Below are 14,259 nucleotides of genomic sequence, written 5' to 3'. Positions count from 1 at the left end.
CCTAAATGTAATTTGAGTGATTTTCCTTCTGACTTATAATGCACGGTTTCCATTGAAGTGAAGCTGAAACTGCTTTGCTTCAGTACAAACTGTGTATTGTATAACTGGCCTATATTCATTTCTCGCCTCCAAATTTTCCAGTGGAACTAATCCTAAATCTTACATTAGACAGGAGGGGAAACTAAAGGATTTACTTTTTAACTGGTTTACAAATGCAAGCTATAGACATGCTTTATACAATCCTGTTACAGAGTAACAGTACTGCTGTGGAGGTTTTCCTAAAACAATATACACTAAGTACTGATTGGCGTTCCTTTAAAACAAAAGCATTAAGAACAAAGGATGTGATTTTCCTTCAGGAAGCCTCATGCTACAGAACATGTTGTAACATTTTATGTGAAAGAATTTTACTGCAGTTTAAGGTTAATTGTTCCTTTGCATGCAACTTTGCGGTAAAGAACAAAAAGGAAGTCTGCATGGAGAGAACTTAATAGAGTACAGAGTTCCTGACTGGTACTGCATCTTCAAATTAGCTTAGGTGGAATAGAACTACGCTTGGGCAATGTCAATAGGTTAAGGTTGGGCAACAACAGGGTAAAGGTTACAGCTGATATTGCAATGATTTATGTTGTGAAATAATTATGTTCCAGACCAGATGCATACACCCTTACACTATAAATATTCATGCTAACATTAACCATGAATTATTCTCAAGTATTCAGCCACTTGAAATGTAGATCTTTAATTACGGGTTTTATTTTAGTTTTTACACCAACATTGAACTTCTTTTGTCAATTACTGTTGGTATATTTTTTCACTGCTGTTAAAAATGTAATTATAGGAGAGATTTCATCATTCACAGCAACAACTTTGTTATTTAGTGCTGTGGAGGTTGCGCAACTTCAAAGAGATTTTTTTTGGCCTTTTTGTGTTTTTGCAATGGCTAAAATAAGAATATCTTTTTGGCAGTGGCGAAATGGTGCTACGTAATCCAAAAAGATCATTTTAAAAATCAAGTAAAATTTTTAACGTAATAGATAATTTGGAGGCAATGGACCCAGACTCTCTCACTGTAAGCAGCTATTCCTATCTGGTAATGTTAAATAAAATGGCAGTTTTACATATCTGTGCAGCTTAAACTATGTTGTTTATTAGTTCCATATTTCTGAAAAATCTAAGTGATGCAATTCACAGTAATGACTAAATCATAGCTTTGTCCTGGTGCAAATTAATATAGTAAAACTAGAACCTTAGAGATTAGGATGTAATTCTGCCAATCCCTAGTACAGATCACAAATGAGATTTATCCAGAGATCTTATGCTGAATTATAGTAATTTAGGAAAAGAATAAAAATACCAGAAAACTAAGGAAATAAAAGAACACATGAAAAATCACCCTAACAATTCAATCCTTAATAAATCCCAATGTGAAAATGAATTAAGGTGTGTAAGATTTATTTTAATACCAATATATTTTTAAACATTAAAAAAAAATATTTGCTCAAGAGAAAATACTTTAGAACCATTGATAACAGAAATGTTTTCTGTACTTTGCTACAGCTGATGTATTTGTTTCCACATAAGATGGATTTCACCAATAAAAACCTACCTGGTCATCATTTTTTAAAAATTCAACATTAAAATATTTGTTGAAGAGAACAAAGATATTTTGCTCATTATGATGACAAAAAGTTACAGGCTTGGTGCTAGTAAAGGATAATTCTTGACTATCAAATCCCTTTTTTTTGATTGTCCAGAATATTATTAGATAATTACGATGAAAACTAATTCCCTTCTGTATTTGTTCTAAAGGCAACATAATCTAGCCTTCCCAGTAAGATTGATTGATATTTCATCTCCTGCATTCATCAGTAACAATTCACAGTCTGGAGCAAGGTCAATTGAAGAACATCAGAACTCAATGCAATATTGATAAGACTTTCAATTTGCAGTAAAGTGTGATACAGTCACTCACACATCACTATTTGACTGGCTAGAGACCACAGAGGACTTCACTATTGTGCGCTCCGCTCCGCTAACTCCCACAGCTGCCTGCCCATTGTTATTCTTACCTTCCTGCCCCTTCCCCACCCTCACCCCCACCAAAGCCCAGAAAGGAAAAGTCTAATAAATACTTATATATGTGTAATTAATCCTTGTTAAAACAAAGAAGTCCCAAGTATGGAGGATTTTTAACCTAATTTAACTGATCTCACTTAAGAATGTAATGGAGAGAGTACTAAAAAAGTAACTTGGATAAGGTAGGTCATTAAACATTCCACATGTTAAACCTCAAATTAAAGCTGTTTGTCAGACCATAAAATAATGTTATTGTCTTTAGAAATGAGAATACTGCTCATTTTCAATGTAAAATAAACCACTTTTTCTACCAACATTTTAGCTTAAAGGGTGAGAGAATTAAAATAAAATAAATGTACAGGTAATAGATAAGTTTCTCATTATCCTATCAAATTATTTTGCTAGCTTTATTGCCAAATGTTATCATTGCGCCTATCTTTGATATTAATCAGATCAGCAGAATAATAAATTCTTAGTTAAAACTTATGCAGAAAGCGGCAATAAGTTGGATTAGTAATTATTAATTACAATTAACTGAGAAACACAAATAAATCTGTACTCAAACCCATTCAAACCTACAGATTCAAATAAAAGCAGAACTACTACATAAATCTAACCATTGCCTTTTAAGGTATAACTTGCCATCTGATCTGCTGTATTCATCTAGACAGGAATCAGCTTAAATCTGGAGGAGGCCACTTCACTCTCCCAGCACATTTCCTGCTTTCACAACACACAGCGTTCTTTGGAATTTAGCTCATTTTCCACTGAAGCTACAAATTGAGGATGAAAATAAGTCTGCAGTTTTCTAAAGCTATATTTAATAAATATTTTTCTGTACAGGTGTAGATATAAAATGTTAGTCCTTCTTTTGGAGTAGAGGTCTAAAATAAAAATCTAAAGTATGTAGTACTGTACTTGAAATCTTTCACAAACACCATCTGGCACTAAGGGCTGAATATAATGCTTCCTGATGGACTAGCATCAGGAGGTAAAGATCAGGGGCCCCATTGTTTCATCTCCTTCGACTGTTGCTAACAAAATTCTAGTTTTTTGCTGATGCAAATTAGCAATTTAATAAAATATCTTGGTAGTGGTGCTACATATATATACTGTCTAGCAGTGTATTCCCTCCTGAAGTTTCCCAAATATTATTTTATATATCTTCAGCTGTCATAACATGACCAAATAGCTTATTAATGGTGTGTGTGGCATTTCCATCCTGGCACCACTGTCAAAAATGGTGCCTTCAAGATTGCAGTGTGTTAGAAGCTGTTTTAATTTGCTTATTTAAAATGTGCTGGCGCAGAACTGTATGAAGCAACAAGCTGCACTACTGCACCAAATGGGGATTTTCATTGAGCTAAAACTAACACTATACCCACCTCCAAAATACATGTTGGTTTAGTAAAGCTGATATTAAGATAATCTGTGTAAAAGTCAGTACTTCTAACTATATTATTATATAAAAGTTAAATAACCTCATCACTATGAAATGCACACATTTTATTTTGAAACCTCCATAATTCTGATTTTATAATTTTTTTAAAGTTGAATTTAGCTCTGCCAATGGTTCTGTGGGTTTATCTGACGAGTAGCAGAGCCATACAGACCAGAACAAATCCCACGTTCATCCTCACTCTGTGCTGAGTTAGCTGCAGCAACGCTAGGATTAGCCTTATGCCCCCTGGGTTGGGGAAGGCGATGGGTAGTGTCTGCCATCATGGAAATGTTCTTTAACAAGGAGTCGATTCCTTTGGGAGAGGAGCAAAGGTGAAACAGTTGGTGTGAAAAACAAAAGTTGAAATTAACTAGGATCGCTTTGACCAAAAAGCTCCCATCAGGATTTACGAATAGATATGATTACAATGGCCTTGGGCATTTGAGCTAACAAAGTAAATGTGCCAGCATCAAACTCAAATCAAATTATTGGTGGAAGTTTATTTTACTTAGCATTTAAAGTGTAAAGCACAATTAAAGCAGATATAGTTCATTTGTTCTTTCCGTGAGTTACAAAGTATTGACACCAAACTTGAAGCAGCACTTACACCTACTATCTGGTAACAAGTTCACCAGTGGAATTAAATTGGAAAGTGAAAGGTTTTATAATACAACATACAAAGATTAGTCTCTATTCCTTCTTTCTCCACTATTCTTAAAAAGTCTCCCTGATACCACCTCGAGATGAGTAGGGAAGTGAACAAGGTGTGGATACGTGCATCAATGGTATTCCATACTGAACAGCAACGTGAGCAGTTCCAATTTTTTCTTCCCACAAGATCAAATATTCTGCTGTTGTGATAAGTTCCATCTAATATTTCATTTGAAAATGAGTGAATCTAGTCACAAGCGTAAGACTAAAGCTCTCTATTGTAGGAATTTAAAGCAACCGCCTTCACTTCTATGGTCCTTGGCTATCCTTCTTTATCTTTTGGTGTTTGTTTGAGTCCTACTGCACTGATTTATTGATCTATTTATGGAAATATTTTCAAGCTGAAACTGGAATATTTTTATTGTTGCCATCCGGTAGCAGTACTGGGAACTACTAAGTCAGTGGGGACTCACAGCAATGCCAGATACCTAAAGGACCACCTTGACAATGCAGCCTTAACTACAAGTCTAAGAACTTAATCTCCATGACCCTGATAACATTCCCATTATCCATCTGTTCTGTCTTAGCATCTTTGAGGCAAGACTGGTGAAAATGAGGCAGCAGAAGAATACATGACTTAGTTACAAAAAGATTAGGTAGCCAGAACTCATTTTATTATGGATATTTTTACTATTTAATTTGAGCGATAAATTTGTCCTAAATGCACAACAGTGTAACAGTGAGAAATTTTCAGACTATACACTAATTTGTGGTCCAGCACACAAACTTCAGCTATCTGCAGTCTGGAAGCAGATATTGAGTATATTCTAGAATCTGCTCCTCTTTGAGTTCAGTGACTTTCAGAGATTTAATTAACATTTCAGTTAGGGACCCACAAGTACAAATGCATGTACCATCATAGCTATTTTGTGTACTTGGAGGAGCCATTTAACAACAGTTCTGAACTAGGTTGCAGTATTGTTTCCATTTTACTTATAGCATCTTAAGATATTGAACCATTGGCAATAAATACTAAAATAATAAAAATGCATTCATTTTAACTGATGAACAAATTTGGTCTGTCACTATTACACACAATAGTTATTAAGCAATTAATAAGCGAGTTTGTTTATTTTTACCAAAATAAGAAAAAAAACTCTGTGCCTTGGCCGAAAGTCAAAATTATTTCTGCAGACAGCTGGAACCATCTGGAATTAGTATTCTGTTCCAGAGACAGACACCCTTGTGTATTACATTCTGTGTTAACATAAAAGTTTGCATATACCCCGGAGTCTAAGGATCTTATTTCAACTCAGAAATTACTTTTCCAAATCTTCCAGACAATTTTAGTGTCATTGACCTAGTCATTAGCACAAAACTCTACATAGGCTTAAATCTATGTCTCTGAATACTATAAAGCTATGCATTAACTTGTACAATAGTCTGTCTAGCTTAGTTCTGGAAAGTACTTTTACATTGTGCAAATGATGCATAAAACAGATGGGAATCATCAGAGAATGTTTTTTGAAGCTATCAAATACTAAACCAAAGGAAAATATGTCTCCATGTTGGCTAGAAACTAAAGCTGCAATAAGAGCTTGTGGATACATGAGGCCTGAAAGGGGCTAAACTGTTCATCGCCATAGACGTATTGTAAGATTGCATCATCCTGCAGAAGCAATAAAAAAGATCTCTATTTTCTTTACTGTCAATGAAATAAAAGTGGTTTAAGGCTCTTAACACAATTGATATGGTGTATAAGCTCCATTACTTAAAGTCTAAATTTAAGTGTAAACAATGTTCAGATTTCTTAGGCATCGTACCTTTCAGTTCTGTAGATACAGGGAGTAACGGTACATACCTCTATTGTCACTGCTCGGCTGTGGAGTCACACCTGTTGGAACTGGACAGAGCCTGAATTTTCTCTTCGTGAATATAAATACAGTCGCTGAGGACCAGAGCCACAACTCTGGAATTTTCTAAATGATGTGGGCCTTTTGAATACTTTTCTGTGCTGCTTCCTTTGGAAAACCCTTTTCTTTTACCTTATATGAACTGAAAAAGAGGCAATGCTGCTGCATGCCACAACTGACAGACCCCTGAATGAATCCGATTGGCCACATTAAGTCATATGAACCCTGCTGTGACCTGTGGCAGTTGAGCACAGAACTTGTTTTACCCACTAAGGAAGCCGTATTTGGCAATTTTCATATTTCTTCTAAATTTGGAGTTTTTCAGCGATATTGTAGGCTTGGCTTGAGACTCCCCTCATCCATGTGGAAATCATTAAAATTGAGAGGCTCGGTGACCAGTGCCAGCTTTGTGCCTGGGAACGTGAGTGAACTGCCTCAGAGGTTGTTTATAACAACTAACTTCCTCCTTCTCCCTATGGGCAATCTCTGGATCTAGAGATTAAAGCCACAAAAAGAGAAAGCAAACTGACAAACTTTAAATTACCCAAGTGCATAGAATTTCTATCTGCATCTGAGCCTTACACAGCCCAAATGATTTATTTTTGCTACAATACCTTCTCATTCTGTGTGTTGAATTTCCTTTGCGGAACACCAGGAACAGATTTAAACTCGCAGTTTTTGAAACTGACATCATAAAGAAACAAATTAAGTTAAGCCAGAAACTCTTAGCTCTGTTGCATGTGTCAGTTGATACAGGAATGCTGTTTTAGGATCCAAAGGATAATGCATATTATATATAAAAGAAAAAAAATGCTTGATGAGATCAACATTGAAACAGCACTTTAAATGGCAATGTTATTGTAATTTGTCTTTCTTGTGCCTGAGAAAATGTCTGAGAAATGAGTAATTCTGGCCTGCTTTGTGGCTTCGCATTTGTAAATTATGAATCTGTAGTCCTAGTTACGCGATAAATTTTATACTGAATTTAGATTCTGGAAATCTGTCCAAATCTTTAATTCCTATTGCCTTCTTCATATATCTGATATGGACTTATGGGTGGTAAGAGTTAAGACTTTTCTAAACCTGAAATTAACAAAAGTGTGGTGCATACAACAATTATATCATTAATAATACATAAATAATAAACTTGAGATATATCTCATATTTTCGGTGGGATACATGAACACATTTTAATGAGTAATATGAATGTAATATTAGTCAAACAAAAAAGCCATAGTGCAGAATTTGTATGAAATTAACTTTCCTTAATCAAAAGACTCGTTCTCAAGATCTTTTCTAAAAATTAGATACAAAGGTGATTAACTCCTGCATTATTTTTGTGCTTGTGCCTTTTTCTGTTGATTTCTTATGCTTTTTAATTGGTGATTGGTGATCACATTATTGAGGGAACTGGCTGGAAGCGTTACCAGGCTTGGCAGTGTGGGAAACTGAATTATACGTCAGTAAAATAATAATAGGGCATCAAAACTGTAGTCCAAGATGGTTAATTGGACAGCAGTGCACTGAAACCACTTGGAACAGGTGGTTTTGCACTGATAGGGAGAGGCACTGGCTCTAGTAAAAAAAGTCTTGCATTTATATAGCGCCTTTCATGACCACCGGATGTCCCAAAGCACTTTACAGCCAATGAAGTGTAGTCACTGTTATAATGTAAAGCCAGCTGGTGTGAAGCCCCTACAAAAAAAGTTGAAGCTAAAACCAACCTCTGGAGCTCACCGTATCACCATCCTCACCTTTTAATGATTGCAAAGAGCTGACTGTCTCCTGGGCCTTTTTGAGTCAATGAGAACTACCCTGAGCAGTGTACCATACAACCATTGAACCATGCATGATGTGAACAGGCAGTGAATATTTTGCTGCCACTGGCACCATTCTCAAAGTAAAGTCCATACTGCATCCTTCAGTACAGCATGAAAGTTAATTTTTTTCTCCTTTCTGTTTTGTTTTTGTCTTCCTCTTTCTCTTCCATCTTTTTTTGTTTCTTTCTCATTTTACTTGACCTTTCTACTTCTCTTTTTCCTTCACAGTTCATCTAGCTGCTGGACTTCAGAGTACCTTTATTTCTGACTATTTCATCTTTCCCTTGTTCATCAGCAACAGCACAAAACTGCAAGCTATGGAAATGGGCATCGCCCAGCATCCATTGTGCAACTGGATGAGTTATATTGAAAGAGCATTTTGAATTGCACCATGGATGTTAGGATAGTCACTGCTCCACAGCATTCACTTTCTCTTGCTTAAGAGCTAGAGAAAGAAAAAATTGCATATAACTGTCAAAACTGGAATTACTGACAGAAGTCCATGCAGGCACTAAAATTGCTTGTCCCAAATAAAGTGGGATATTTCAGAGTTATATTTCTCCCTGCATCCCTCAATTCCTTCTCTCTTGGGAAACTAGTCTAATTACCTCTTGAACCTATTGACACTTCCGCTCCAATGACCGATATTAATGACTTGGATGAAGGGACCAAGTGTAATGTAGTCAAGTTTGCAGATGATACAAAGATGGGTGGGAAAGCAGGTTGTGCAGAGGACTCAAAGAATCTGCAAAGGGATATAGACAGGCTAAGTGAATGGGCAAACATTTGGCAAATGGAGTATAATGTGGGAAAGTGCGAGGTTATCCACTTTGGCAGGAAAAATAAAAAAGCAAATTATTATTTAAATGTAGAGAGATTACAAAATGCTACAGTTCAGATGGACCTGGGGGTTCTTGTGCATGGAACACAAAAAGTTAACATGCAGGTACAGCAAGTAATCAAAAAGGCAAATGGAATGTTGGCCTTTAATACAAGGGGGTTGCAGGAAAGTCCTGCTACAACTGTACAGGGTATTGGTGAGACCACACCTTGAGTACTGCTTACAGTTTTGGTCTCCTTATTTAAGGAAGGATATACTTGCATTGGAGGCAGTTCAGAGACGATTCACTAGGTTAATTCCAGAGATGAGGGGGTTGACTTATGAAGAAAGTTTGAGCAGGTTGGGCCGATACTCATTGGAATTTAGAAGAATGAGAGGTGATCTTATTGAAACATATAAGATACTGAGGGGGCTCCACAAGGTAGATGCAGAGAGGATGTTTCCCCTCATGGGGAAATCTAGAACTCGGGGGCGTAGTTTCAGAATAAAGGGTCGCCCTTTTAGAGCTGAGATGAGGAGGAATTTCTTCTCTCAGAGGGTCGTAAATTGGTGGAATTCTCTGCCCCAGAGAGCCGTGGAGGCTGGGTCACTAAATACATTTAAGGTGGGGATAGACAGATTTTTGCAAGATAAGGGAGTGAAGGGTTATGGGGAGCGGGTGGGGAAGTGGCTTTGAGCCCAAGATCAGTCATGATCTTATTGAATGGCGGAGCAGGCTCGAGGGGCCAAGTGGCCTATTCCTGCTCCTATTTCTTATATTCTTTGGTAATTTTGTTTCTATCAGTCTAATGTCCTTTGAGAATAAATGTTCCACCGGACATCCCTTCTTGTTCCTAGTTTCTTGATTTTCAACCTGTGTCTCCTTGTGTTAAAGAAACCCAACTTCCTTAACCTATCCTCAAAACTCAAACTTCTCCTGCCTGGATTCATCTTTACTGCTCATTTCCATAGCCTCCTGAGCATAACTTTCTGATGATTACGTGATGAGGATAACACACAGTACTCCAGATGGGGCCTGTTCACTGCATTAGAGCAGCAGGATAGAACTCTGCTGAGGTGAACATTATTCACATGTAAGCCTTGGCAATGGATTATTCACAGGCTATTTGACTGTGAAGGGCATCACAGTCAAGTCTGGTTATGTCCTCGCTCATTGTCCTCACAAGCACACTTCCAGTTGGGATCATTGGACAAAAATCATAAGCAGGAACCCTAGCCAACGTTCCTCACCCTCGCCCAGAGTATTGAGGCCAGTTGCAGGACACCTACCCCTGCCCTAACTGAGAGCAGCTAACAATGCAGGCCAAGACTCAAACCTGGTCTCTGTGGCTCAGTTACTCACTGGATAATCTTACTGAGCCATCTAGAAATCTACATAATCATCTTTTGTAGGCGATTAATGATAATATGGTCTTGGTTTCAGACTTTGCAAATGCCAGAATTTGGAGCTTTTCAAATCAAAGTTAGTACAGTACCAGTAAATTAAATAAAAGTAAATGTCAGAGCATTCCTGGCATGCAATTATCCAAATATTGTGAATTGACTCTGGTGCAGGCTAATGATATTTTATAAACAGGTTAAGGACAAGACTCTTTGCCAAGATTTTATATAGCACTGTACAACAGACTGAGTCTTGAGGAATTTATTTGGTTAGTTTTTTACCATCAAATGAAAAGTTAATGCTTGAAATTTGTTAATGACAGTTTCAAAATATTTATTGGAAAATTACAATAATCAGAATCAGGACATATACTTTAAATAGTGCTTACATACTCAAAACAATTACAAAACTGGGTGGTGCCATCAATTCAAACATTCTCTTTTCACCTCTGGGACTTGGGTTTGTCTGCAGCCCAGACTGATGTGTAGGGGGTTTCTCTTGCTCTTTCTGGTCTCCTGCCAGGCTTCGTGCAATAATTACCCTTGAGTGGTTCGACCCACTCCCCCTACGGTTCTAGACCTTGGACTTAGGTGCAGAGAACAGTAGTGCAGAGAAAGAACTCAATAGACCAGGTTGAATAGCACGAAATGGATGCTTTTATTTTTAAACAGTTTGAAGCATTACACAATACATGTCATAGGCACAGATTAAAGTTACTACAATCATGCACAAATTTATGAACTTGACTCTATGGAAATGGGGAACACACGGCACATCGTAAAAGGGGAAACACATTACGATTTCCCTTAACTCCCTCCCCTATACCTAAACTAAGTTTCGACCTGGGGAACTTGGGATCATGCTCACCACTCTCGAAATCGCGAGAAAGGGGGTTCGCAGCCTTTTGACACCGCTTCCCGTCGTCACGTGGATTTGGAAACTTCTGGCGCAGTCGATATTCTCTCCTCCCTCGAGGCGGTGGGGTAGACCCAGCCTCGATGAGCGCTCGTTAAGGTTGAGATCCACAATCGTGGGTTTTTGTTCATGGAGCAGACCTAGATGCAGGTTATGCACATGGGAGAATCTTGTGGCATCGATCGCCGGTTCTCCAGAGGGTTTCTTCTCCGTCGGCCTGGGTCGTCGATGATCTCCCGACCCCAGTACCCGGGCCACCCTCGTCGTCTTCTCGTCGTGGCCGAGCCTTGTTTGGCTGAACACCGACCACGTTGTCCTCTTACCGAAACCGTCCGTCTTTAAAAAGACGAAAACGTTTTCATCGATCTGCCGAAGTGGAAGAGGCGCCGATCCGGGCACCGTCCGCCCTTCGTTCGTTCCTCGTAGAAGAAAGTTCTTGAAGAAATGGAAGCCTGAAGTCGCCCAACAAGAAGCCGTGGCAGTGAAGAAGAAGTTGTTCAAGTAACCCGAAGTCCGAAGTAACTTAGATGGACTTTCAATCCATAGTTATACTCTTTTGGGACAGTCTTATCTCCCGCCAAATCATAGTCCTGTCTTTGTATTAATTTTGGCGGGCAGAAATCTCTGCAGGGGCGCTTTGTCTTGTAACGGAGCCGGTGATAACTTAAACTGGCCTTCCTGGCCGATAATGTCTTTCAATGTCTTTTGCATTGTCACCGTGGCTCGGTTCGCATATTGATCGGTCCGGACATTTTCCTTGATGGCTGCTAAACGGTTTTTCCTTTGTACGATAAATGGGTATAAGTGTTTTTACATTGTCCGCCCATATCTTGATGGGCCCCATCCTGTACTTATAATCCATTGAATATGTATGCTGTTGCTCTGAGTTTCGGTTCCCAGAGACTGGCTTTCGTGGGCTCACTGTCTTCAATCCACAAGCCTGTCTGGCTTGCAGTAACAGAAATAAAATGGTTCATAAACTGATCACGGGGCCTGGCGGCCATTTTGTATGCCCTTTTATCAAAGGTTTTTCTGTGCAAGCTTACTTTGGTCAATAAACAGTCTTATTTTATCCAGTTTTCTTGCGTGATTTTTGCTGAAAATTGCGAATCTTACAGGCCCCCCTGTGATACTGATAGCTTGCTTAAAGTATCAATAATCCTTGATGAGCAAATTTTCCCTGATTCCCCACATCCAAACATTCCTGGCACTTAACTATCTATGCCCCTCACGACACATGCAGTTCCCATTTCCGGAGAAAATGAAAATTACCTCATGCACATTTGGAATCATAGACAGCAAATCTTAAACTATAACACCTTCACCTGTCAGATGGGCAGGGGTTGATACCCTTTTGCGCCATCTGCATGCATCTTTTATTAATCCAAAAAAACTTAAGAACAACTAATAACATAACAATACTTATTTCCTTATAACCCAAAACAATCAAAAAAAAAAAAATTTTAAGTGGAGGGACGCTTAATCTTATACTAGCAGCTTAGAGTGGGGTATCTGCTTCCCCCATTCGCACATAGCGTTCTCTCCATTCTCCTGTGTTCTCGTGCCTCTGGAGGCGTTTGCCTCTTTTGCAATGCACGAAGAGCAAAAATATCACAATCAAACCTGACATACTACTAGGATATGGGATGCTATTCTAATCCAGGCGGGGACCTCTATGTTGGTGAACAAGTCCCACCATGGTGGGATGGTTATGTCCAATATGTCTTTTCCTATCTCTAAAGTCTTCTGCTCCAGTGTGTAGAAATGTTTCTGCGAAATTATAACGGCTTTTAAAATCTTGGTGAGGTGTTCGGGAAGAGGGGGAATGACATAACCAAAATACGCGACAAATCGTTGTAAGTCTGTGAAATTCTCTTTGATAGTGATGTGTACGGTGGAGGGCGCAGGAATGGGAACAATTCGTTGTTGTGCCACTTGAACCTCGGCCCTGGGTTTGAAACAGAAACTGCTATCACCGACCGAACACCACTCGTGTTGTCCATATCGGTACTGAGGCGCTGCAGTGGTGACGCAGTATGTCCCACCCCCGATATATGCTACCTGTGGGGGCACATGGTCCTCTGCCATTGCCTCCATGGTGCAATTCACCGGCTTCGCGCTAGCGGTTCTGAACCCGCACTGTGGTTTCAAAAAGGCATTCAAGTGCTGGGGACACAGGATGATGTGTGCTCCCCGGCTCCGACATCCCGAGAGGTCGGTGCCTGTCATCGTACGCTCCCATCTGATGACGTAAGGTGGGACCACTGCGTAACGAATGTGTGCGCCCCCCTGAATGACTCCAATGTTCTCTACTCTGTATACCGGGGCGGGCTTTGCTGCGGGACCCAACACCGGCATTCTTACTACTATTCCCATAATAGTGTGATTCGAATGTCCGCAGTCCACTGGAACTGGGTATGCTTCTGCGGCTAGTCTGAGCTGGCACGGGCTTAATGCATTCTCAAAAGGGTGGAGCGCTTGCAAGTGCTTGTTGCTGATCCAGGACGGGACCAAACCCTGTTTTAAATCCTCAAGATTACTGCGGCCCTCGCCCAATAACCACGCCCCGTACAGCACACAGGCCTCGTTTTGCGCAGCTTGATCGGACGCATTCCGATCCTCCTTAATGAGTGCATTTACCGTTCTCGCGTGTTTCTCCAGCTCAGCAATTATGTCCTTAAAGTGTAGTGTCATGGCCTGGTCCTCATGCAACTCAGAACCCACGACCTTGTTTTCGTCTGTCAATATGTTCCTTAACTGGGCTTTTAAACCGTTGATCTGTGTCTGCAGCTCCACGTTATCTAGAGCGTTGACAACAGATGTCCCGGTATTAAAAGCAGTGAATATGTCATTTACAGTACCCCTTCTTTGCCTCCCGACTCGATCCAAAACTTCTGGCGGTGTGGTGTATAATTTGTCTCTGTCGATGTCGGCAAAGTCAAATTCGTAAAATTGTCTAAACATACTGGTTAACAGGACCTGGTATAATTGTTCCGTTTCTTTGGGACACCACTCCGGCAATCTTACCTCAGTGAGATTTAAAATCACTGAGGCCACCGCGTAGTGTACCCCTTGGTACAGCACCTGACCGGTGGGTACCAATACTAAACCGTTCCCGGGTCCCTTGGTGGTGGTTGGGCACCCTCCTTTCTGGGCTAGTGCTACCGGAAGCGTGGGCAGGGGCTTGCGTGGGCGGGTGATGAGTTCAGTGGCGTTCA

The 14,259-nt window shown here is 39.7% G+C and overlaps 1 long non-coding RNA gene across 2 annotated transcripts in view; it reads right to left on the bottom strand.

Moving 5' to 3' along the window:
- LOC147113902 (uncharacterized) overlaps nt 1–6,247 on the bottom strand; it is a 37,407-nt gene extending 31,160 nt beyond the window's left edge. The window contains exons 1-2 of one of the 2 annotated variants that reach the window (XR_015079303.1): nt 6,033–6,247; nt 3,693–3,833 (exon numbers count right to left, since the gene is read on the bottom strand). This is a non-coding gene — a long non-coding RNA (uncharacterized LOC147113902). The remainder of the gene's footprint in view (nt 1–3,692; nt 3,834–6,032) is intronic. The other variant, XR_015079304.1, reaches the window with a different exon arrangement.
- Nucleotides 6,248–14,259: the final 8,012 nt, after the last annotated feature.

This window comes from Somniosus microcephalus, chromosome 8 (genome assembly GCF_052327205.1).
Source record: "Somniosus microcephalus isolate GS21.2 chromosome 8, FLI_Smic_1.0, whole genome shotgun sequence".
NCBI classification, from domain to species: Eukaryota; Metazoa; Chordata; class Chondrichthyes; order Squaliformes; family Somniosidae; genus Somniosus; species Somniosus microcephalus.
Note: the sequence above shows the minus strand (reverse complement) of the source record. Positions and strands in the feature narration are given on the sequence as shown.